Source organism: Jaculus jaculus, chromosome 9, assembly GCF_020740685.1.
Source record: "Jaculus jaculus isolate mJacJac1 chromosome 9, mJacJac1.mat.Y.cur, whole genome shotgun sequence".
Classification (NCBI taxonomy): domain Eukaryota; kingdom Metazoa; phylum Chordata; class Mammalia; order Rodentia; family Dipodidae; genus Jaculus; species Jaculus jaculus.
This window is the reverse complement of record NC_059110.1, coordinates 88,306,503-88,334,090: the sequence shown is the minus strand read 5'-3', so window position 1 is coordinate 88,334,090 and position 27,588 is coordinate 88,306,503. Positions and strand designations below refer to the sequence as shown.

The following is a 27,588-nucleotide window of genomic DNA, read 5'->3' as shown; positions in this document are numbered from 1 at the left end:
GTCACCATAGTGCTAAGAAGTGGCAGTGGAATGTTCAGCACTGAAAACATCTCTACCACACCCTCCAAGAGACAGGGTACATTGAGGACAAAGCGGCTAGGGGCATGGCTCAGCCAGTAAGAGCATTTGGAGAAACATGAGGACCTGAGACTGCCTCAATACACAAAACTCCAGTGCTGAGACTGGGCGCAGAAACCAGAGATTTCTGGGGTTCACTGACCAAAAAGCTATAGCTCTGGGTTGACTAAGAAATTCATCTCAAGGAAGAGGTAGATGAGTGCAAAGAAGGACACCTGTCACTCTCCTCTGGTCTCCTCATGCATGCACATGGGATGCACGTTTGCACACACTTGTGCGTACACCACATACACATACATATCACATACTACACATACTCTACATACAAAAGCCAAAAATAATCAACCATAAAACATTAAATAAAAATTGTGAGCCAGGTGTGGTGGTGCACGCCTTTAATCCCAGCACTTTGGAGGTAGAGATAGGAGGATCGCCTAGAGTTTAAGGCCACCCTAAGACTGCATAGTTAATTCCAAGTCAGGCTGAGCTAGAGTGAAACTCTACCTTGGAAAAGAAAAAAAAAGAAGAAGAAAGGGCTGGAGAGATGGCTTAGCGGTTAAGCGCTTGCCTGTGAAGCCTAAGGACCCCCGCTTCGAGGCTCGGTTCCCCAGGTCCCACGTTAGCCAGTTGCACAAGGGGGCGCACGCGTCTGGAGTTCGTTTGCAGAGGCTGGAAGCCCTGGCACGCCCATTCTCTCTCTCCCCCTCTATCTGTCTTTCTCTCTGTGAAATAAATTAATTAATTAATAAAAAAAAAAAAAGAAGAAGAAGAAAGAACAAAGAAGAAAAGATTGTACATTTGCCTCATCTGTCCTAGGGAGAACCAACCATGTATTAGTTAACCGTATTTGACAGGCAAAATTTTTCCACAATTCAACCCTATAAATCAGGCTATACCTAAACTCTTAATTCACAAATGCTGAGGTTTAAATATACTTTAATTTTTTCCCAAGAGTTCTAAAGCAAATGCCAAGGAACTGTGTATGTGCATGCACGCACACATACACACAGAGGTACATATACATATATAATTTGGTTAGAATGAGATGAGAATAAAAAATAAAGAGCCAATCTATAACCTGAAAAGGCAGTGGCATATAGGACAATATTCCCTTCAAGAGCATGGAAAATCTTATTTCAAACTCACATTCAGTAAATGTTGAGTCCCTTCTATGTCCAAAGTACTATCTAAACACAGACTATAATGGTGAGAAAAAAAAAAGAAACAGTCTTGTCTTGGTGGAATATATATTTACTAAAAAGGTAGTTAATAAAAGTGGATTGGGTGTTCTGAAAATATTTTAACTCTAATACACAAAGAATTTTTTTTAATTTTTATTTATTTATTTATTTGACAGAGACAGACACAGAGAGAAAGACAGATAGAGGGAGAGAGAGAGAATGGGCGCGCCAGGGCTTCCAGCCTCTGCAAACGAACCCCAGACGCGTGCGCCCCCTTGTGCATCTGGCTAACGTGGGACCTGGGGAACCGAGCCTCGAACCGGGGTCCTTAGGCTTCACAGGCAAGCACTTAACCACTAAGCCATCTCTCCAGCCCCACAAAGAATTTTTTATAACTGGTTATGAAGCGTTGATAGGACCTTAAGTGAAAGGACTTTTTAAGTTTTTAAGTTCTAAATCCCACAAAATTTCCTCTAAGCTTTAGAAGGTAGGTTAGATAGGTTCTACTTAGTTAGAAACCTTTCCCTAGCTAATTATATTGTTCTTCTAAAATATATACACACTGTTCCACAGATGAAAATTACTGGCCCTATTAACAAAAACAGTAAGTTTGTTATTTCAATTTACCTGATTACCATTTAGTTTTTTATACAATGTTTTGATGAAATTAGTTTTTTTGTAATTTTTAATTATTGGCAACTTCCATAATTAGACAATAAACCATGATTATTCCCTCCTCCCCATCCCCACACTTTCCTCTTCACAACTCCACTCTCCATCATAAATTTAGTACACTCTTAGATATGCTAAAGTAGCCAGGTATGGTGGCACATGCCTTTAATCCCAGCATCGGGAGGCGAAGGCAGAGGCAGGAGGATTGTCATGAGTTTGAGGCCACCTTGAGCCTGTATAGTAAATTCCAGATTGGCCTGGGCTACCTTGAAAAAAAAGAAAAAAAGCTGAAGTGTATCAATTCAACCAAAGTTTTCAATCATATAATCCACAACAAGACTTATCAGGTAGAAGTTAACAAGATTTCACAAACAAGTGCAGGTAATAATGATAAAAATCTGTATTAATAAAAACTATATAGTTCAATCCCAATATTCTACATTTACTCTCGATCTCAGATACTTAAATGGTGGGTTACAACTCCATATGGGATCATATAACTGAACTGGAGGTTGTGAAGAATTTGCTGACAAGAAAAAATTAATTCAAAATCAAACACATGATGAATCTGACATGTTTCCAGTAGCACTTGCTCCTGCTGTATCAAGCTCCTTCACTCTACCGTGGTTTCAAACACACAACACTTCACACTGTACATACCAACCAACATGCCACATACCACCTGAAATACCATGGCTCAGATTCCAAACGGTGTGTTGAATGTGTCCATGAATTGCAGTGGTTTTATTTTACAAAGTTTTCTGCTCTAGAAACATAATTGTTTAATTATGAAAAAGGCTTCATATTTTCATATCATTCCTCAGCATAAAAATATTAAATTAAGGTATCTTTTGATTGGAGTGGATTGTTTAAAAATTGCTGTTTTTCATTATAGGCCATTGCTGAACCTTGGTTTCACACCAAATATAGATGGTAAGACCCTATTGCTGAAGACTCCATATACTTGGGCTGCAAGGCCACTGATAAATCCTTCTGGAACTGAGCTGATAAACTCCTCCATGTACATCAACAGACAGAAATCTGGAATAAGCCATTCTGCATGCAGTTCAATGGGAGAAAGAGAAATCACCAGTGAAGATACTCAACAGCGGACACTGCAAGCCTTATATTTGGCCAGCCAGGTCAAATGAGCCAACAAGTGCAATAGTGGCACGTCTGTTATGGGGGAAACCAACTGCCCTCTAATTGGACTGGAGGCCCGCTCCATGGGAGGGAATACATCCCTGATACTGAAAACTTAAAACAGAGGTAGTCATGAGCCCTATGGGTGTAACATCTGCTGATGTCTGGAAAAATGTATATATTATGCTTATCAAACTGCCCAGTAAGCACTTCTGTTAATGTTCATACCCTTATATTAATGCTACTCTCACTTTGGGTACAGCATCTTCTCTTTTCAGATGGCAGTGACCTTGGGACGACTCAGAAGGTTATCATGGTGACGGAAAGAAATGACCGCAGTGCTCAGTACTGCAGTATCTCTATCACACCTTCCAAGGCTCAGGGTCTAATGAGGAAGAGGTGGCAGAAAGAATGTAAGAGCCAAAGGAAGGGTAGGACTCCATACAACATGCTCCCTCCAGACACAAAATGGCCTGGATATCCATGGCCTCACAGCTCCTGATACTACCTGCACAAGACCATCATAAGTGGAGGAAAAGATTATGACATCAAAATTAAAGAGACTGATTGAGATGAGGAGAGGTTATGATGGAGAGTGGAGTTTCAAAGGGGAAAGTGGGGAGAGGGAGGGGTATTTTTGTAATCATGAAAGTTGTTAATAAAAATTTGGAAGAAAACAATCCACCATAGTGACATATTAAATAAAAATGAAATTAGCAGCCCTGGAAAATAAAAAATCAAATTAAATTAAATTTTTTTAAATTGCTGTTTTTTAAGCCAGGTGTGGTGGCACACATCTTTAATCCCAACATTTGGGAGGCAGAGGTAGGAAGATCACTTTGAGTTCAAGGCCATACTGAAACTACCAAGTGAATTTCAGATGGCCCTGGGCCACAGCGAGACCCTACCTTGGAAAAAAAAAAAAAAAAACTGCTGTTTTTATTTATTTTTTGAGAGAGAAAATGGGCACACCAGAGCCTTCAGCTTCTGCAAAAACAACTCCAGATGCATGCATCCCTTTGCATGCATGTGCAATGTTGCATGCTTGCATCACTGCACATGGGATCTGAAGATTCAATAATTTGTTCTTGGGCTTCGCAGGCAAGCGCCTTAACTGCTAAGCCATCTCTCCAGCCCAAAAATTTGTTGTTTTTAAGTTGTTAACTTGAACTTCATTAAAAAAAAAAATTGCTAAATGAGGGCTGGAGGGATAGTTAAGTGGTTAAAAGCACTTGCGTGCACAGCTTGATGGCCTGGCCTAGGTTCAGTTCTTCAGTACTCACATAAAGGCAAATGCACAAAGTAGCACATGCATCTGGAGTTCACTTGCAATGGCAAGAAGGAGATCCTGGCATGCCCATTCTCTCTCTTTATCTGCCTCTTTCCATCTCTGTCTCTCGTAAATAAATCAAAATATATATATTTTTTAAAGTTGTTGGAGCTGGAGAGATGGCTTTGAAATTAAGGCACTTGCCTGAGAAGACTAAAGACCCTTGTTTGATTCCCCAGTACACAGGTAAGCCAGATGCACAAGGTGGCACATGCATTTGGAGTTTGTAGTGTCTGGAGGCCCTGATGCACCAACTATCTATCTGCTTCTCTCCTCTCTCTCTCTCTCTCGCTCTCTCTCTCTCTCTCCCCCCCCCACACACACAAATATTTTTTTTAAATTTTTAATTGTTAAATGGCTCATTGGCTTAGATATAATTTCCAACAATTTCTGAAATGGCCCTAAGCATGCTTCTGCCATTTTATACTGTGTTTATGCAAATTAGCATTATCAGCATGCCAATTTATAAAATCACCAGAAATATCAATCAACTAAAAAATAATGAAAATGAGCCAGGGATGGTGGCGCACGCCTTTAACCCCAGCATTTGGGAGGCAGAGATAGGAGGATCACTGTGAGTTCAAAGCCACCCTGAAACTACAAGGTGGCACATGTGTGGAGACCATGACATGCCCATTCTCTCTCTCTCTCCCTCTCTCTCCCTCTCTCTCTCTCTCTCTTTCTTTCTATTTTATTTATTTATTTGAGAGAGAGAGAGAGGGAGAGGGAGAGAGAGAGAGAGGGAGAATGGGCACACCAGGGCCTCTAGCCACTGCAAACGAACTCCAGACGCATGTGCCCCTTGTGTATCTGGCTTATGTGGGTCCTGGGGAATTGAACCTGGGTCCTTTGGCTTCGCAGGCAAATGCCTTAACCACTAAGCCATCTCTCCAGCCCAAAAAACACTTTTTGTGGTCAGACAATTATTACCTATCTTGTCTTCCTTCCTTCTCTTTTCTTTCTTTTTCAAGATGGGATCCTTACTAGGCAGAATAAGCTAGCCTGGAACTCACAATCCTCCTGCTTCAGCATCCCAAGTGGTAGAATTACAGGTATGTTCATATGTCAGGCCTTACTTTTGTTTTTTGTTTTTGTTTTTAAATTAGAAAAGAAAATATTGGGCTGGGGAAATGGTTCAGCAGTTAAAAGCACTTGCAGGCAAAGCCTGTTGGCCCAGAGTCAACGCCCCAGTACCCATGCAAAGCCAGATGCAAAAAGTGACACATATAGCCAGGCATGGTGGTGCACGCCTTTAAGCCCAGCCCTTGGAGGCAGGGCAAGAGGATCACTGTGAGTTTGAGGCCACTCTGAGACTACATAGTGCATTCCAGGTCAGCCTGAGCTAGAGTGAGACCCTACCTCGAAAAAACAACAACAACAACAAAAGGTGGCACATATGTCTGAAGTTTGTTTGCAGCAGCAAGAGGCCCTACCGTGTGTGTACACACACACAAATAAAACTGGCAAATAAATAAAAATATTCACCCAATATTGAAAATACTGGATAGTAGTATACTTTAAAACATAAAGAAAACAAATAAGTATGTACACATATTCAGACATACATAGAACTAGTTAAATAGGTAGTAGATAAGGATTTGTGTCCTGGCCTGACTTGTTTCTGCTAGCACTGTCATCAAAGGACTTACGGCTGTCAAGGAGGTATCCTGTCATCAAAATATCCTGTTCACTGGGAGACCAAATCCCTCAAGATTGAGGTTCCTATCTTACAGGATACACTTACTGCTTTGAATCGAGTATTGGTTTCTCTACAACCAGATACATGACATGAAAATCAAAGAATGGTAGTTCCTCTCAATATCAGCCCTAAAAACTCCATTTAGATAAGTTTTGCTTGTAGTACCTCCAACTATGACATCTGTGGTCTGAAGGCCTTGATTCCCAAGGAACAAATGATTACACCAGGATTCACAGCAATGAAAGTCGTAAGTGCCCCATTTTACTTAGTCAGGATCTCTCTATCTTAGCACTATTGACAGTTTGGACTGGATAATTCTGTGTTCCTTGGGGGGCGGGGGGAGGCTGTCCCACAAGCACTGCAAGAAGGTTGGCAGCATTCTGGTTAGATCCCAGCAGATGTCAGTAACATCACCCTCCTAACCTGTAGCAATTAAAAATATCTCCAGATATTGTCAAATGTTCCCTAAGAGGCAAAATTACTTTGGGTTGAGAATCACATCACTGTACCAGAGGTCAAAGGAGGTGGTTATTCTATTAGACTTGGCTTAATCCCTTTGATTAGTAAGAGATATTGGACTGCTACTACATAAAGGAGACAGGGAGGACTATATCTGGAAATATGAGTCTATGAACTGTCTCACCTGTGTGAAGGCAAAAGTTAATGGGAAAACGACAGCCATACAAATACACATATACACAAAGCAGGCCCAGTAGGAATTCCTGAAGGTCTGGCTTATCCTACCAGCTGAGGTCTAAAATGAGGGTCAAGAAAACATGGATTAGGTAGCAGAAGTTATAAAGATGAACTAAAAATGTTCAACCAAAAAAGGGGAGAAAAAAAAAAAAACAAAACAACAGGCATAGAAGCACACACTTTTAATTCCAGCACTTGGGAGGCAGAGGTAGGATGAATTCAAGGCCACCCTGAGACTACATAGTGAATTCTAGGTCAGCCTGGGCCAGAGTAAGACCCTACCTCAAAAAAACAAAAAAAGAAAAAAGGAGAACATTTTCAGTGTTTTAGGCAAAAACTTTGAGTGTATTTCTTCTTATACAGAAAATGAAATACCTTTATCTTTTACTTTTTTTTTGTTTTGACTTTTGAGACAGGTCTTCTGCAGCCTAAACTGACCTTAAACTCACTTACTATGTAGCTAAAAATGACCTTGTACTTCTAATCTTCCTGCCTCCACCTCCCCTCCTGAGTAATGGGATTAAAGACATGGGTCACCACACCAGGTTTATATATGGCTACAGTTTTAGTAAGACTCAGTTCACTCTGGCTCATCTTTTTTCTTCAGAATCAGTTCACCTACAAACAAAGGGCTCTCTGGAATTTCAACTCATTTGGCCCTCATTCCCTCCAATATACTTTTTTAAATGTTCATTCTGAAAGTTCACCCAGATTTTGTTTTGCTTAAAACTGCTGCAGTGGTATAGATGATTATGCCATGATCTACTAAATGTTACCCAAGAGCTAAATCTCCTACATAGCAAATCCAGCAACGAATTACGTAGCCAGCTTTATGTCAAAATTACCTAGCAAGATATTTTAAAAATCATAACCAAATATCCAGACATCTAGGACTCACAGCTTTTTAGTAGACTAGGATGTAGCTCAAGGGTATAGTGCTTGCCTAGCATGCACAAAGCCCCAAGTTTGATAGCGTAGAGATGGGTCAGTGTGGTGGTTTGAGTCAGGTGTCCCCCATAAACTTAGGTGTTCTGAATGCTAGGTTCCCAGCTGATGGATATTTGGGAATTAATGCCTTCTGGAGGGAGTGTATTGTTGGGGCGGGCTTATGGGCTTTATAGCCAGTTTCCCCATGCCAGTGTTTGGCATACCCTCCTGTTGCTGTGGTCCACCTTATGTTGGCCAGGGGGTGATGTCCACCCTCTGCTCATGCCATCGTTTTCCCTGCCATCGTGGAGCTTCCCCTCGAGTCTATAAGCCAAAATAAATCTCTTTTGCCCAGAAACTGCTCTTGGTTTGGTGATTTCTACCAGCAATGCGAACCGGACTGCAACAGTCAGCAAGTAGAAAAGCTTGCTGTGCAAGCACAAAGAAAGTCCTAAATTCAATCAATCTCCAGCACCCAGGTAAAAATCCAGATATGGCCACATATGCTTGTAACTGCAGCACTAAGGCAGGTAGAGACAGGAGGATGACTGGGGTCTCCCTGGTCAGCCAGTCTAACCTTAGTTTCTCAAAACAGTCAGCTCCAAGTTTAGTGAGAGACTGTCTTAGGGAAATAAGGTGGAAGAGTGAGAGAAGACACTCGGCATCCTTCTTGAACTTTCACATGAATGGGCATGGGATGGTCGTAGCTGTATACATATACCATACATACTACACGCAAAGAACCACTAGAGCACATGGTATACTAACTACTACTAGGTAAACAAAAAACTATCCAATGTTACTTCTGGTTATTCTAGTAGAAACAAAATGATCTTCAAATACGAAAACGTGTTACTAGAAGTCATCAGAATTCTTACATACAGCATGAAGAGCCCACCTACCTGCTTTAGGTGAATTAAAGTCTACATGAATCAATCCAAGGACACAAAAAAACAGTGAGAGAAATATTAGTGAGCATGAAGTCATAAAGAAGAGATATGTGCCAAATGGTGAATGAGAAAATACTGTTCAATTGTCAAAATGCAGGGGTGAGTAAAGGTGACAAGATGATTTCAGTGCTGTGGACTTATATCAACATCTAGGTAACCCTACAACTGAGTAGTCAAATAACTTTTTAGCACTTACACAGGAATGTAGTAGCATTTACTACTGATAAGGAAACTGCACTATGTAAAGCACTGTTTTTAAGCCTCCTGGATTTTTTGTTTCTGTGTTTGATTTTCCTGTGTACCAAATTTCTTTACCTGAAGTAATGGTACAAATTAAAGACCTTAAGCAGAAGTTCTGGTACAACTTGTAGGAAAGGTAAAGGTAGCCCCAACATGCACACACTGCCTTGGTGACCAGGGGAGTCACTCGCCAGCTTCGCTCTCATCACTGTCTCCCAGGGGGTGTTTGTCAATTCCACCATGCCAGATTCAAGGGCTCCCATCTTGCACAAGTTGGTTACAGGATCACCCAGTTCTTTGATGGATTCCACGGCTCATTAAAGTCTCAGTAAGTCACACAAGTGGGGGTCATTTCTGTCAGTGGCCAGTTGGTGCAGTTCCAGTACTGACTGAGTCACACATTTTGCCAAGTGCAATGCACTCTCCTTTGCATTCAGCCCACCTTCCCACCTTGGTCTGGTTTCTTAAAGATTCAGACCTCCCCTCCCCCCCCCACCCGCTGGTTCTGCAGCTTCATCAGTTTCTCCATGCTCCTGCTCCTCACAAGATCTGTGAAGAAAGTGTCTAGCAAAGCTCTTCAAAGCCACATCATCACGGTCAAAGCAAGAGACACAGAGAGAGAGTCAGCAGGTACAGAGCTCCAGACTGATCTGTTGGTTGATGGCAGCCACTGAGTCTTGGTGGTAGTTCCGGCACAGGGACGTGGAGGACATGGTGGTCACGGCAGCAGCTGGAGGGGCAAGGTGGTGAAGCAGCACTGGAACTGTGGTGGAGGGCGGATGCTGCAAGGTGTTGGCGAAGGGCTCTGACTGTGGTGGGGTTTGAGTGCCAGGTTCTATTCAAGCACTGCTGAAGCAGGAAACCGCAGTGACTCTCAGCAAAGAATGTGTCTGAACTTACTGTTTTAAAAATGTTTTTTATTTTAGTGTTTATGAGACAGAGCAAGAGAGACAAGAGAGAGAAAGAGTGCAAGAGAATTGGCATGCCAGGGCCTCTAGCCACTGCAATCGAACAAGAAGCTTGGTGCCACCTTGTATACATGCATCACCTTGTGTGGCTTGCTTACGTGGGTTCTAGAAGGGTGGAACCAGGGTCCTTAGGCTTTGTAGGCAAGCACCTTAACCGCTAAGCCATCTCTCCAGTGCTTTACAAAAACATTTTTATGGGGCTGTAGAGATGGCTTAGCGGTTAAGGCGCTTGCCTGCAAAGCCTAAGGACCCAGGCTCACTTCCCTAGGACTCACGTAAGCTGGATGCATAAGGTGGCACATGCATCTGGAGTTCATTTGCAGCAGCTAGAGGCCCTGGTGTGTCCATTCTTCCCCCCCCCCCCCCGCTCCCTCTTTCTCTTACTCTCACTGTCAAATGAATAAAAATTTAAAAAAAAAATTTTTATGTATCTATCTGTAAGCAAGGAGGGAAAGAATTGGGCATGCCAGAATCCCTTGCTGCTTGCTATAAACAAACTCCAGATGCATAGGCCACTTTGTTCATCTGGCTTTATGTGGGTACTGGGGACAGGCAGGCTTTGCAAGCAAGCACCTTAAACAAGAAAGCCATCTCCACAGCCCAGTTTTTGAGTTTAGAGTATATCAAGTACCTTCAGACACGTTACTTCATTTTGTTGATTCACAGAGTGTGGCCTGTAAAAAAGGGCAAATCTCTCTACAACCTACACATTCTTCAACAAAATTTAGGAATCAAATAACCTGACTTGCCCACTCTAGTAGGAAATTAGAAACCAAGTCTTCCCATCTCTCAACAATTTTGTTTTAATCTTTAAAAGAAAGTCTTCTGATTTCTAATTGGGTTCATTTTTATACACACAGATCTTAAAGTCAGCATGAGTTAAGACTAAGTCATGCTGAAAGATGTATGGAATTGCTTCAAAATAATGAAGAGATGGTGAGCAGGAAATGAGTAAGAATATTAAGGAAATCAGACCAGAGAGAAGCTAAGTAATCGATAGCTGGAACTTAATTTATAATTATCTTTAGTTTTTAAAATTTTTCATAATAAACTTTCATATATGAACAAGTCAATGAACATTTTTTGAAAAAAATATTTTTATTTATTTATTATAGAGAAAGAGAGAGAGAACTGGCACACCAGGGTCTCCTGACACTGCGTACAACATACAAACAGATGGACCACTTTGTGTATCTGGCTTTATGTGGATAATGGGAAATTGAACTTGGGCCAGCAGGCTTTGAAAGAAAGCACCCTTAATCACTGAGCCGTCTTCCCAACCTTAACCTTTTCAATCCATTCACTGTACCAGTAATAGATGAATACCATAATCAAACTACCCATAGTTTTCTTTTTGCAATGTTGGGACTGAACACAGGGTTTTGCGTATCTTGGCAGTGTTCTAGTACTAAGCTATATCACAGTCCTTGGCTTTCTGAGACAGTGTAACATTGTAAGCTAAGCTTGCTTCAAACTTGTTATGTATTGCAACTGGCCTAAAAATTACAATCCTCCTCCCTCTACCTTTAGAGTACTGGGATTACACATCTATGCACTATGTCCGGTATCTCAACATTTAAGTCATTTATTTCAATTAAGTCTCATGTAACACCCTCACATAACGAACATATTGAGGGGGGAAAAAAGATTGTATGTATTGAGATATCAACTACTATTGCACAAAAAATAACTAGGGGACTGGAAAGATGGCTCAGCAGTTAAGATTTGCCTGCAAAGCCTAACAACATGAGTTCAATTCCCCAGTACACACATAGAGTCATATGTACAAAGTAGCAAATGTATCTGGAGTTCATGTGCAGAAGCTAGAGGCACTGGCATGCTCATTTTCTCACTCATATTCTCTCTCACCTCCCCCCCTTTTCTGCTGGGCATGGTGGCACACACTTTTAGTCCTAGCACTTGGGAGGCTGAGGTAGGAGGATCACTGTGAGTTCAAGGCCAGCCTGAGACTACATAGTGAATTCCAGGTCAGCCTGGGCTGGAATGGGACCCTATGTCTCGTGCGCGCGCGCGCACACACACACACACACACACACACACACACGCAAGGAAGAAGAAAGGAAAAAAAGCAAGCAAGCAAGAAAAGAAAAAAGAAGGGCTGGAGAGATGATTTAGTGGGTTAAGGCTCTTACCTGCAAAGCCTAAGGACCCATGTTCAATCTCTCTCCAGATCCAACATAAGCCAGATGCACAAAGGTGATGCAAGTACAAGATCGTACATGCTTACTAGGTAGTGGAAGTGTGTGGAGTTCAATTGTAGTGGTTGAGGCCCTGGCATACCAACCCCCCCCCTTGCTACTTCTCTCTTGCTATCTCTAAAAAAAAAAAAAAGAGAGAGAGAAGGAACAGGAGGCGGGGAGGAATGGAGAGTAGGGCTGGAGAGATGACTTAGTGGCTAAGACACTTGCCTATGAAGCTTGAGGACCCATACTGGACTCCCCAAGTCCCACATAAGCCAAACGCACAAGGTGGCACAAGTACACAAGGTCGTACATGTGTACAAGGTGGCACATGCATATGGAGTTCAATTACAGAGGCTGAAGGTCCTGGCGTGCTAATTCTGACCCCATTTTCCTCCTGCCCCCCCCCTTGCTCTCATGTTTACTCTCTCACATTAAAAAAAGTGGGGGAGCCAGGAGTGTTGGTGCACACCTTTAATCCCAGCACTCGGGAGGCAGAGGTAGAAGGACTGCCGTGAGTTCAAGGACAGCCTGAGAAAACGTAGTAAATTCAGGTCAGCCTGAGTTAGAATGAAACCCTACCTTGAAAAAAAAAAAAAAAGAGGGGGACTGGAGAGATGGCTTAGCAGTTAAGGCAGTTGTCTGCAAAGCCAAAGGACCTACGTTCAATTCCCCAGGACCCACGTAAGCCAGATGCACAAGGTGGCACATGTGTCTGGAGTTCGTTTGCAGTGGCTGGATGCCCTGGTGCGCCCATTCTCTCTCTCTCCTTCTTTCTCCCTTTGTCTGACTCTGTCTCTCTCAAATAAATAAATAAATATAAATAAAATATTAAAAGAAAACAATACAGATAATGTATATCATTTGGGAAGTATATAAATTCTGTCCTCAAGTACTTTTAAAGCAAACAGACAAATTCTGTCAAGCTATAGACTGTAGTATTAGAAAAAAAGAAAATGAATAGAAGACTCAAGACAGCCAAATTCTAAACTTTTCTTCTTTTTCAAAACCCCACTCTTAAGGTTCATGACTCATTTACCCACTAACAAACTTTGTCACAATTATCTAACAATTTTCTAGCTATTTTCTTAACAAAAAAAACTGGTTCCTGGCTCAGTTTTTCCTCTGCCCAAAATCTCCCACCCTGTAAAAACCATTGAGGTTACTGCCACCTGATAAGCATGAGTACTTTGTAAGTATACCTCATATATTTGGGGAAAACTTATACTAAAAATATATTCATTAATTTATCAGATATTATAATTTTTCTCAGCAGCTCGTGTTTGTAATCTTAGCACTCTGAAGGCTGAGACAGAAGGATTGTTACAAGTTAGAAGATAGCCTGGGCTACATACTGAGTTCCAAACCAACCTGGGCTACAGTGTAAGATCCTTCTCAAACAAAAAACTCAGCTAGGACTGGAGAGAAGGCTTAGCAGTTAAGGCACTGGCCTGCAAAGCCTGAGAACACATTTGAATCTCCAGGTTCCACGTAGCCAGATGCAAAGTGATACAAATGTGCAATGGTGATCATGTGCACAAAGGGGTGCACACAACTGGAGTTTGTTCACAGAAGCTGAAAGGCCTTGGCACACCCTTTTGTTCTCTCTCTCTCTGACTCAAAAATAAAATTTAAAAAATTCAGCTAAGCAGGGTGTGGAGGCGCACACCTTTAATCCCAAGCGCTCCAGAGGCAGAGGTAGGTGGAGTGTCATGAATTCAAGGCAACCCTGAGACTACATAATGAATTCCAGGTCAGCCTGGACTAGAGTGAGACCCTACCTTGGGGGGGGTGCGGGGATTAAAATTCAACTAGACATCATATATTTCTATCTGTCAAATCTTGTAATCTTATCTAGGTAACTTTAATGTCAAAGCTGATCAGCTATCCAATATCAGGTCCTCAGCTTTCTTCATCTCCTTAATTCTAGTGATTGACTTTTCCTCATCTCCTTAATTCTAGTGATTTACTAACAAAGATCCAGCCTCAAATTCAGCTAAATCCTTAATATAGTCCATAGTGCTAAGTAACCTAAGATACTTACCTCCCCCCTTCTCATTTTCTCTATTAGTTATAATAAATCAAACATATTCTTTCCTTCTCTATCATCTCACATGGAGAGGGAGACAGAGTCTCATCTCACTATTCAACTTAGGCTGGGCTTGATCTCTTCATCTTTCTGTCTCAGCCTTCCAAATGCTGGTATTATAGGCATGTACCATCACTCCTGCTTTCATTTCCCATCCTTAACAGGACCTCATATCTTTTAATTGCACTGGTTCAATTTTGTGTGGTATAAGCACACCATCCTTAAAAGGTCTAACCTGTATATCTATCAATACAACTGTTTTATGGGCAGGCCATAGAACCCTATTACCTACACAGTACCAAAGGCATAGTAGCAAGTACTCATTATACTTCAATCATTGCACCACTTGTTCACCTCATTCAGACTGTACTCTTATGCTAACCTTACATTGCTAGAAATTAGGATTTTTTTTTTTTTTTGGTGGTGGTAGCTCACGTCTTTAATTGCTATGCAAGCACTCTACCACTGAGCTCTTTCTCCAGTCCAAGTCCATAATTTCTTATATACATTGTAGTCATAATTTTGAGAAACATTTATTTTGTGATTATTTTCTGTTAAATATATGCTCAGCACAGACTGCTCAGTGGTTAAAATCATTTAGCGGCAAAACCTGCCAGACTGAGCCTGATTCCCCAGTATCCATTTAAAGCCAGATATATCATGCATCTGGATTTAAAGGCCCTGGTACACCTGTTCTCTTTCTCTCCTCACAAATAAATAAAAAATATATTTTTATATTTTTATTTATTTGAGGGGGGGAGAGAGGGAACGGCGCACCAGGGTCTCCAGCCACTACAAATGAACTCCAGACATATGCACCACCTGTGCATCTGGCTTATGTGGGTTCTGGGGAGTCAAACCTAGGTCCTTAAGCTACACAGGCAAGTGCCTTAATGCTAACCATCTCTCCAGCCCAATAAAAACATTTTTAAATAAAATAATTTACAGGGCTGGAGAGATGGCTTACCAGTTAAGCGCTTGCCTGTGAAGCCTAAGGACCCCAGTTCGAGGCTCAGTTCCCCAGGTCCCATGTTAGCCAGATGCACAAGGGGGCGCACGCGTCTGGAGTTCGTTTGCAGAGGCTGGAAGCCCTGGCACACCCATTCTCTCTCTCTCCCTCTATCTGTCTTTCTCTCTGTGTCTGTCGCTCTCAAATAAAAAAGAAATAAAAAAAAAATTTACAAATACATGTAACCCCTTAAAATTTAAGTGGTATAAAAGAAAGCATAGTTACATAGAAAATATACTAAAATTGTTAAGGGCAAATTACAAAACAATCTATCTTGTTCAATTTTAATAACCTTGTAATAACAGCAGTGTAAGATATACTGAGACGGAAACTATGCCACATGCTTTACATGTACTTCCTATTTAATCTCACAACAGCTTCTGCAAAATCAGTAGCATTACTGAAGAAATTAAAACCCAGAGAGGCTAGGTGTGTTGGCACACACCTTTAATCCCTCCATCACTCAGGAGGCAAAGGTAGGAAATCCATGTGAGTTCAAGACCAGCCAGAGTAAGCTCCAAGTCAGCCTGGGCTAGAGAAAGACCCTACCTCAAAGAAGAAAAAAAGAAAGGAGGAGGAAGAGGAAGGAAGAAGAGGAGGAAAGAAAAAATACACAGAGAGAGAGAGAGAGATCCAACTCCTAAATAAAGATCTGTGACTGCTTTAGTGACTGTAATTATTTTTCAAAGAACTTGCTCAACATGAAAAACAAAAATTAATACATTTAAGAATTCTAGGAGGAGGGAGGGAATTACCATGGGTTATTGTCTACAATTATGGAAATTAGCAATAAAAATAAAGTAAGTTTTAAAACAATAATTCTAAAACTTTTTAACTGTCGGATTATTTTCTCCCGGTTTACAGATGCAACAGTCTCAGAATTCAGGAGGGTTATACATCACAAAGGTAGTTCGTGTTAGGGCAGAAACCAGAGTACTGATCTTCAATCGATCTTTGTTGCCACCACTGGACCAAAACAAAACCTGCTCTCTCCTACTCCTTGCAGATTCACTTATGAGAGACCAAAAACTGAAATCCAACAGGAAACACAAGTGCTTCTCTTTTACCTTATCAATTACACAGAAAGAGTAAGATTTGCCTGAAACATAAAAGCACATTTTCCCAGTCCCAGGATGGGACAGAACTAAAAGAAATTGATAAAGACAGAAGAGCAGAAACAATAACCCAAAGACAAGCTCATGGGCTAAGGATGAAGTTCAGTTGCTCTGGCTTGCCTAGTCCGCAGGAAGCCCCAGGTTCAACGAAGCTCAGCATCGCACACAAACAAGCACAGTGGCATGAGCCTGTATCTCAGATCTCAGGAGGCAGATGCAATAGGATCAGAAGTTCAAGGTCAAAAATGGAGCAAAAGCCGGGTGTGATGGCTAGAGCAAGACCCTAATTCAAAACATCAACAACAAAAAACGTTATCCAGTTGAGCCCAGGGTGGTGGCACACACCTTAAATCCCAACACTCAGGAGGCAGTGGGAAACTCACCATGAGTTTGAGGACAGCCTGAAACTACACAGTGAATTCCAGGTTAGCCTGGGCTACCTCGATGGAACAAGTTTGAGGTCAGTGTGGACGACATGGATCCTGCCTTTGAATGAAGGAAAGAGGGAGGGAGGGAGAGTCAAGATGAAGACTTGTTACATGGGAAAATAAAATCTAGGAAAGGTAGATAACAAGAAAAACAATTATTCAGGAGTCCACCAGAAGGCATTCGAATACTACCTAACAATAGTTAAAAATTGCTTCAAGGGCTGAGAAGATAGCTCAGTAGTAAAGGCCCTTGCTAGCAAAGCCTATAGGCCTGGGGTTCAGTTCCCCAGTACCCACGTAAAGCCAGGTGCACAAAGCGACACATGCACCTGAAGTTCACTTAGAGCAGAAAGAGACCCTGGTACATCCAGTCTCATATTCCCTCTTTCTTATTCTCTTGCTCACTCTCTCTCTTCCTTCTTCCCTTCCTCCTTCCTTGCAAATAAATTAAAAATATTTTAAAGTTACTTCAAGTTTACTCAAATTCTAGGTGAAATGTTCTTGGAGAAAGAAAACCAATTAACCACTTTCACAGGTTGCACATCTGTAACCCAAGCACTCAGAAGGCTAAGGCAAAAAACTCAAGTTTGAGGCCAGCCTAGGCTACAGAGGGATGACAGGGGCTATAAGTGCAGCACGGTTTTAGAGCACTGGCTTGGGCAAAGTCCTGGGTTTGATTGGTAGCAACATGCACCCCCCGCCAGTGCATGTCCAGACAAAATGAAATAGAAACATATTTCATATTTATATTTTCCTTTTGATAGTCTCACAAATTGCATTTTCTCAGCTTCACAGCTCAACTTTCCTCACCTAAAAATCTATAGTAAGAGGCTGGAGAGATGGTTTACTGGTTAAGGCACTTGCCTGCCAAGCCTAAGGACCCAGGTTTGACTCCCCAGAACCCACATAAGCCAGAGAGATGCACAAGATGACACATCTGGAGTTTGTCTGCATTGGCTGAGGCCTGGCCCACCAATTCTTTCTCTTTCTCCCTCTCTCTCTCTCTCTCTCTCTCTCTCTCTCTCTCTCTTCTCTTATAGATTAAAAAAGTCTATAGTGAGTATAATAAAATGTAATATGAATATAATAAAATGTAATAAGTAAGAGGGAAGCAATATTACAACTTGTAGCAACCAGAGAAGCTTCTACAAGGAAATAAGAATCAAAATAAATTCAAGGATACAGTGTTTAAAACTAACATATTACCAACCAAAACAGATGCTCCCTATTCTTTTTAAAAATATTTTATTTTTATTTATTTATTTGAGAGAGAAGGAGAAAGAGGAAGAGGTAGATAGAGAAAAAGAGAGAAATGGGCATGCCAGGGCCTCTAGCCAATGCAAACAAACTCCAAACACATGTGCCACCTTGTGCATCTGGCTTACATGGGTCCTGAGGAATCGAACTGAGGTCCTTAGGCTTTGCAGGCAAATGCCTTAACCATTAAGCCATTTCCCCAGCCTGATGCTCCCTATTCAAACATAAACAAAGGTATAATGTAGCACATCTGTAAGTGAAGAAAAAGTCCTTATCTCACTTGTCTGTGCTATCTGTTCATAAAATTTAGACTTTTCATTAATTTCATTTGATGTGGTTTCTGCAATATTTGATTGTATAATTGGTTTGTTATAAAATATAAATGTATTTGTCATTAATATATAAAAAAAAAATTTAGACTTTTCTGTTTACTATATTTACTGTCTGACACCAACACTCTAGTTTAAACCCAATCACACACAACATGAATGGGAACTAGTTTCTTCAGGTCTTTATTTTTCTCATGCAGAAAAGAAGTAATAACCACCAAATTCTAAAGGGACAGAAAAAAATATCACATAAGTGGCAATACATTTTCATGACTATTTACAGCTTCTTTTCATGTAAAAGATTCACACTAGCCGGGTGTGGTGGTGCATGCCTTTAATCCCAGAACTTGGGAGGCAGAGGTAGGAGGATCACTGTGAGTTCAAGACCACCCTGATAATACAGAGTGAATTCCAGGTCAGCCTGAGCTAGAGTGAGGCCCTACCTCAAAAAAAAAAAAAAAAAATTCACACTAAATAAACAAGCTCACAGGAGCTGGGGAAATGGCTCAGCAGTTAAAGGTACTTGCTTGCAAAGCCTGCCAGCCCAAGTTCAATTCCTCAGTACCCACACAAAGGCATGCCCATATTCATTCATTCATCTTCCCTTCCTCCTCTCTCCTGTCTTCTGTCTCTCCCAAATAAAAATACTTTGTTAAAAAACAAGTTCACGATGGAAATAGGACAGGTGCTATTCCCATTTCGCAGATGAAACAAGTAACTGATATCCAGAGAGGTAAAGCAATTGACCAAGGCCACACTGCAAGTTGCAGTCAAGAAGTTTTCCTCATAGCCAAATTACTCTTGAGGGCTACACAAGAAAATCTGTCAACAATTAAAATAGAAAAAGACCAAATGAGATTGTTATGAGCCCTAATTATCCAAAAGATCATTATCTGGGTACAAAATTATGATTTAAAATAAGTTAAAAATAAGTCATTCTTTTTAATCATAATTTTACTGCTGCTTACTAAATTTATGCCATGCCTTTTACTCTAGATATACTACCTTGTTTGGTTGCAGCAAGGGTGAGAAAAGAGGAGGAGAAGCATTTCATCAGGCAAAGTTAAGTGAGTCCTCTGAAACTCAATAGGTAAAACAACCAAAGCTATAAAATATGAATAGGGGCAGGCAACAGCTTGTCAGCTCTAGTAGTGATCCTAAGCCAACCCAAGAGTGCCAGACTGTGGTTTCTACAAAATATGCAATCTGGGGTTCGCACCTTAAGTTATTGCTACTGCAAAGTAATTAGTACCATTTATGGTAAAAATATGTAACATTTTAAGATACAATTCCAGTCTTTATTATAACAAGGTAGAATTCCAAATTAGCTTGGTGCTATCTTGTCTCAACAGAAGTTCTTTTGATAATATAGTCAATGGCTCAAAAGCCATTCTTACATTCAAAGAATATAACTATATATCACAGTCATATAACTTTTTAAGTGACTCAATGTACAATCTACTTCCCATACTTTAAGACATTTTAGTGAAAGTACTTAGAATACCAATTATCCTATTTTTATATGTTATCAGGTTAAAATTTTCTTTAGCACATGTCTAGAAGTGTGTTGTTTACTAAAGACTATAGTATCCTATAGAAATTTATAAATTCCTGGAATCTCCAAATCAATTCATATTCTCTACAATGCAAAACTATTCTATTCTTCAAGGTCAAAACAAACTTTGATCTTTCCCTCCCCATCATCAAGAAAATGGAGGCATTCTAATATTACAGGGAACAATTCAATGCTTTTATAAACAAGTCAGTCCCATGAAAATAGCTTAAGCTGTCCATCTTGTCCTTCAGTATTGATTCTAAACCTTTTAACAGTTTAAGCTGACCACAAACGTCCCTTTCCACTTCTTTTATATAACATTCTCCTTCTTAAACTTCCGTTTAAAAAAATGAGTCTTTTCTCTTCCTCTTGTTCTTTGTCTTATACACAGACAGCCCCAGTGATAAACAGAAGTAACAAATAAATATACAAAACATGGTTTAATATACTACTTACCCTTAGAAGCATATTATTATAATGCAAGAAATACCCTATACAGAACACTGAAACACCAGAGTTGAAGGCTAAAACCAAAAATTCCTTCATAACAATCTGAGTGATTTTTTTTCTTTGTTTTATTTTGGGGGGGGTGGTTTTGAGGTAGGGTCTTGCTCTAGAGCCCAGGCTGACCTGGAATTCACTACATAGTCTTAGGCTGGCCTCAAACTCATGGTGATCCCTCTGCCTCTCGAGTACTGAGATTAAAGGTGTGTGCCACCACGCCAGGACAGTCTGAGTAATTTAAAGAATGGAGATACAAAATTAAGGTTTTAACACCATTTATTTTATCACTAGATTTTTACTTAAGGACAAAATTCTCCATGCTAGCATATTTTTTCAAAAAGTGGATTTAAGTAAAGAACCCTTGCTGTTCAAAAAGTCAAGTGAGGCTAGGAAGATGGCACCATAGTTAAAGGCACCTGCTTGTAAAGACTGTATGCTTGAATTCAATTCTCAAGCTACCATCCTAAACTAAACACAAACAGTGGTGCAAGTATCTAGTGTTCCACTGCAGTGGCAAGAAGCCCCAACATGTCCATACATCCTCCCTCCCTCCCTCCCTCCCTCCCTCCCCCCCCCCCCCCCCCCCCTCCCTCCCTCTCTCTCTCTCTCTCTCTCTCTCTCTCTCTCTCTCGCCCACTCACATGCAAATAAATAAAATTAAAGAAATCAAGTGAGCAGCCGCGCATGGTGGCTCACACCTTTGATCCCAACCCTTGAGAGGCAGAGGTAGGAGGATTGCCATGAGTTTGAGGCCACCCTGAGACTACATAGTAAATTTTAGATCAGCCTGGGCAAAAGCAAGACCCTACCTCAAAAAAACAAATTGGGGCTGGGGAAATGACTTAGTGGTTAAGGCTTTTGCCTGCAAAGCCTAAGGACCCTGGTTCGATTTCCCAGGACCCACATAAACCAGATGCACAAGATGGTGCATGCATCTGGAATAGGTTTGCAGTGGCTGGAGGCCCTGGCGCACCCATACTCTTTCTCTCTGCCCCTTCCTCTCTCACTCAAATAAATAAATTAATTTAATTTAATATAAAATTTCCAGGTGTGGTGATGCATGCCTTTAATCCCAGCACTTGGGAGGCAGAGGTAGGGGTAAGAGGATCTCTGTGAGTTTGAAGCCAGTCTGAGACTGCACAGTGAATTTCAGGTCAGCTTTGGACTACAGTGAAAGCCTACCTTGAAAAACAAAAACAAACAAAAATAAATAAACAAAGTGAAACTGGCCCAATCCATACAACAAACTTATGACAGTTTATTTTATTCCCAAAACTTGAAGAACTATATTATATGTATATCACAACCTAGTATGATAAAGCAGAAAAACAGATCAATTACTGATATCCATAAGTGATAAAAATGCTATCAGTATTTGCCAATGAATGCTAAGAAATCAGGTATACTATACGGACCAAGGTACATACTAGGGAATGTCTAGAAACAAGTCACTCTCCCTTATTTATTGAAAACACAATAGTCAGTAAGCTGTTAAAAAAAAAGTATACAAATACATACAGACACACATAAACATGTATATTTTATGTTTGAGCAATCTTAAACTTTTCAAAGAGCTCACACTTTCCAAGCAGACGACTACACTAACATTAGGTGACATATCCAAGATCACAAATGCAGTTAATCAGATTCAAAAACTGGTCCAAAAATTATGTTTCCTGGGCTAGGGATATGGCTCAGCAGCTAAAGGCACTTGTTTGCAAAGCCTGATGGCCTTGCTTCAATTCCCCAGTAGCATGTATAAAGCCAGATACACAGGCAAACCTGACTGCAACAATAAGCAAAAAATATTTTTATTTATTTATATTTCTTTTGGTTTTTCAAGGTAGGGTCTCACTTTGGCCCAGGCTAACCTGGACTTCACTATATAGTCTCAGGATGGCCTCAAACTCATGGCAAAACTCCCATCTCTGTCTCCCAAGTGCTAGGATTAAGGGTGTACGCCACCACACCCAGCATAAAAATACTTTAAGATGCTTCCTTTGTGGTAAAAAATATAAAAGTGTAAACTCCTTTGTCAAGCCCTTTTTTTAGTTCATTCCTAGTAAGCATATCATCTACCTTATAAAACCCAGGCTATTATAGATACTGAATTAAAATTCAGTTTTTCACATTTAAAATGAAAGCAAAATTACCATTCTTTTTTAACCAAGCTACCTCAACTTTGATGATACAAAACCCATGCCATCCGTGATGCACTGTATGTGCCTAATCCACTGTGAGACTTCTAACAGGGGCTTCTTGCTTTTCAGATAGTTCATACCCTCTTTGGTAAAAAGACAAAACAAAATTAAGTTGTTTTCAAGCAAGCTTCCTAAAGGCTATTTACAATATGATTCTGTAAAATTCCAATTGATAAGAACACCCACAAGTTAGTAATGAGTACAGGCCAAAGACTTCATGGCTATGCATGGCAGTATAGGACTGTATCCCAGCTACTCAGGTAACAGAGGCAGGAGGTTATCAAGAAAACATTTTAGAGGCTGGAGAGATGGCTAAGCAGTTAAGCACTTGCCTGTGAAGCCTAAGGTTCCCAGTTCTAGTCTCGATTCCCTAGAACCTACATTAAGTCAGATACAAAAGGCAACTGGAGTTCGTTTGCAGTGGCTGGAGGTCCTGGCGCACCCAAATTCATTCATTTATTCTCTCTCCTTTTTTCTCTCTCTCTGCCTCTTGTCTGTTGCTCTCAAATAAATAAATAAATAAATAAAAAACTGGGAGTGGTGGCACACATCTTTAATCCCAGCACTCGGGAGGCAGAGGTAGGAGGATTGCTGTGAGTTCAAGGCCACCCTGAGACTCCATAGTGAATTCCAAGTCAGCCTGGACTAGAGTGAGACCCTACCTTGAAAAACCAATAAAATAAAATAGTTTTAAAGAAAACAGGAATTGCTGAGGTGGTGGCTCCCAAGTATAATCCCAGCACACAGCAGGTCAGCCACAAATTTGAGGCTAGCTTGGGTCTATATAGGGAGTTCCAGGCCAGAGAGGGGCTGCATAGTTGAGACCTTGTCTCAAAGGATAGAAGGAAAGAGGGAGAAAGGGAAGAACGAAGGGTTTAAAGCATTAGCATTCAGAGAGGTTCCCATATACACAAAGGCAGAGAAGCAGGACAGGCATGATACATACAGAAGAGACTAAACCAATCAGCCTGGGAAATTGGTGCTGCTGAATACAAAGTTTGGTAAATTAAGTGAGGTCAGCTCCCAACAGACTGCTGTGTCACGGACAGATTCGGTTAACATTAAAATCATCCAATATTTAAACTTGAACCAAGCTTAAAGATTTTCTAGTCAATTCCTTTTTAACAGATGAGGAAAGCTAGGATCTCTAAGAGAGCTAATGGTTGACATAAGAACAGAGGCAATGAATAGTAGCAGCACAGTGAACTCAGGCCCCTGTTTAAGAAGCCCAGTTCAGTGACAGACAAACAACATATCATGTAAGAACATCTGCTGGGCATGATGGTGCACATCTTTAATCTCAGCACTCAGGGCAGTGGGAGGAAGATTGCTGTGAGTTCAAAGCCAGCCTGGGACTTCATAATGAATTCCAGATCAGTCTGGGCTAAAGTGAGACCCTACTCACTCAAACCATGCACCCACACCAAGCCAGATGTACTTCTCCAGCCCCCCACCCAGAAGAAATCGTTTTCAAGAAAGCAGCAGGGGCTAGCAAGATGGCTCAGCAAATAAGGAGCTTGCTTGCAAAGTCCTAACTACCCAGATTCGATTCCCCAGTATCTACATAAAGCTAGATGAACAAAGGTGCATGCATCTGGAGTTTGTCTGCAGTGGCTAGAGGCCATGGCATGCCCACACACATATACACATACATATTCCCTCCTTCCCTCCCTCCCTATCTCTCTCTCCCTATTTAGCTTTCTCCTTGCAAATAAATTACAAAACAAAAGCAGCAATCTAAGGGCTGGGAAGATGGTTCAGTGGGTAGTAGTGCCAACATAAGGATCTGAGTTTGAATTCTCAGAACCCATGTAACGTTTGATGACATGGAGGCCTACCTATAATCCCAATGCTTGGGAGGTAAAGATAGAGTTCCCTGGGCTAGCTAAATAGACTAAGTGCTATCTCAATAAATATGGTAGAGAATGGTCGTGGAAGATACCTGATAAACTTCTGGCCTCCACATATCTGCACACCTGTGCCTAACACATGCAATGCATACATGCACACATGTGTGCAAAAGGGGAGGGGGCTACAACTCTTCAAAAGGAAAGATGAGCCAGAAGCCAGTTTTCATACCAACAAAGGAAATGAGTGGAGAAACAAGACAGACAGCCAGATACTGGCAACAAAAGGAAAAAGTAATTGGTCCACAGAGAAAGATGCAGGACCAAGGAAATGCTTGATTTCCAAGAGAAAGGAAACCTAAATTTAAAGGTGAAAAAGAAGTCCCTAGGGTAGAGAGATGGATTAGCAATTAAGGCACTTGCCTGAGAAGCCTAAGGACCCAGGTTTGATGCTCCAGGACCCATGTAAGCCAGATGCACAAAATGACACATCTGGAGTTTGTATGCAGTGGCTGGAGGCTCTGATGTGCCCATTCTCCCCCCACCTCAAATAAATAAAAATAATAAAAAGAAGTTCCTAGACAAGGCAAGGTAATGGGACTGTCAACCAAGGGCCAGATGAAAGACATTACTTAAAAAGATGCATTACAGAACAGGTATTATAGCCGGGCATGGTGGCGCACGCCTTTAATCCCAGCATTCGGGAGGCAGAGGTAGGAGGATCACCATGAGTTCGAGGCCACCCTGAGACTACAGAGTGAATTCCAGGTCAGACTGGGCTAGAGTGAGACCCTACCTCAAAAAAACCAAAATAAATAAATATTATTCCCTCACCATAAGAGTATGTATTTTAAATTTTTTGGGAGGTCTGGTGGTAGAAATTGAACATAAGACCTCACACATTCTACCACTGAGCTGTATTTTCAACTTATTATAAGGTCTTATTAAAAAAATGCAGACCAGTACTTAAGTAGTAGTTTGGGCTTTCTTCATTTTTTAAAACTAAAATAGCTTCAAACATTTTTAAATATTTTTGTTTATTTGTGAGAGAGCGAGAGATGAGAAAGAGACAGATAAGAAGAGAATAAATATGGGCGTGCCAGGACCTATTTTCACTACAAACAAACTCCAGACACATGTGGCACTTTGTGTATCTGGCTTTAAGTGGTTAAGTGGGTATTGGGGAATAGAACCTGAACTGTCAAGCTTTGCAAGCAAACACCTTTAACCTCTGAGCCATCTCTCCAGCCCTACCTTCAAATTTTTACAAATCCATCTATCTGGTCAATTAGCATGTGATTTGTAACATTGAAGACACTTAAACTTTGAACTCTCCACCACCTACCAAAGGACATTCTCACTGGCATTCAATGTATACAAACAACTGCCAAGCAATTACAAATTTAGATATCAGAGTTTGACTGTTTAAAAAAAAAAAAAAAAAACCCTAATGCCAGGCGTGGTGGCTCACACCTATAATCCCAGCACTTGGGAGGCAGAGCTAGGAAGATCACCATAAGTATGAGCCCCAGCCTGGGCTACAGAGTGAATTACATACAGGTCAGCTTGAACTAGAATGAGACCTGCTTCATTAAAAAAAAAAAAAAAAAAAGCAAACAAAACAAAAAGTCTTTTGGGCTGGCAAGATATCTCAGTGGTTAAAGGCACTTGCTTACAAAGCCTGCTAACCAGAGTTTAATTCCCCAGTACACACATAAAGCCAGATGCACAAAGTGGCGCCTGTACCCAGAGTTCCTTTGCAACAGCAAGAGGTCCTGGCATGCCCTTTCTTTCTCTCTCAAATAATTTTTTTTTAATTCTCTAAGTTTTTCCTGGCTTGTATATATTGTTTCAGTTAACTAGATATAAAAAATAGTGCTTTGAGCCGGGCGTGGTGGCACATGCCTTTAATCCCAGCACTCGGGAGGCAGGGGTAGGAGGACTGCTGTGAGTTCAAGGCCACCCTGAGACTACATAGTGAATTCCAGGTCAGCCTGAGCTAGAGTGAGACCCTATCTCAAAAAAAAAAAAAAAAAAAAAAAAATTGCTTTAATTGATCATATTTATAACAAATCATTTGGGGATTACTTATTTCCATTTCTTAAAAAAAAAAACAAAAAACGTCAGGGCTGGAGGGATGGCTTAGAGATTAAGGCATTTGCCTGCAAAGCCAAAGGACCCAGGTTTGATTCTCTAGGACCCACATTAGCCAGATGCACAAGGGGGTGCATGCGTCTGGAGTTCGTTTGCAGTGGCTGGAGGCCCTGGTGCACCCATTCTGTCTCTCCCTCTTTCTCTGTCAAATAAATAAAAGTAAAATATTTAAAAAAAAAAAACTTCAAATACTCATATTTTTCCTTCACCCTCTTTCAGAAATAAAACCTCAGGAATCCATGGGTCACATATTGCTAGGTGAGACATACAAGGTTTAATTTGTTAAAAAACAGAGCTAATAAGCCACAACTTAAACTGACACCCCTGAAAATGGCCAGTGTCAAGGTTAGAAACTTGCTATTTAGCACCATAAATGCAAATTATGTTGAGACAGAACACATCTATTCAGCAATCTGTCCATCTTTGTAAGTGCTATTTTCTAATCAAGAAGAGAATTACTCTTAAAACTGGTAACACTTATTTAAGTTAGGACTTGAGGTCAAAATGTCAAGATGAACAATATACATACATATATACACATGGATGTATATATGTATATGTGTGTATATATATGTATATATTAATATTTATTTATTTATTTATTTGACAGAGAGAATGGGGGGAAGAGAGAAAGACAGAGAGAGAGAATGGATGTGCCAGGACCTCCAGACACTGCAAACGAACTCCAGACACATGGGCCACCTTGTGCATCTGGCTAACATGGGTCCTGGGGAATCAAACCTGGGTCCTTTAGCTTTACAGGCAAACACTTTAACCACTGAGCCATCCCTCCAGCCCTGTCTATCTATCTGTCTGTCGGTCTGTCTGTCTATCTATCTATCTATATTTGTATTTTTTTAAGTCAAGGTGGAGAACTGGAGAGGGGGTTAAAGGCACTTGCTTGCAAAGCCTACCAGTCTGAGTTCAATCCTCCAGTTCCCACATAAGACTAGATGCACAAAGTTGCATCTGAAGTTAATTTGCAGTGGCAAGAGGCCCTGATAAACTCATACTT

The 27,588-nt window shown here is 40.9% G+C and overlaps 1 protein-coding gene and 1 pseudogene across 6 annotated transcripts in view; both read right to left on the bottom strand.

The window, feature by feature from the left end:
- Positions 1-27,588, bottom strand: part of Nf1 (neurofibromin 1) — a 281,308-nt gene that overhangs the window by 249,614 nt on the left and 4,106 nt on the right. The window lies entirely within an intron of this gene.
- Positions 9,100-20,413, bottom strand: LOC105944488 (annotated as a pseudogene).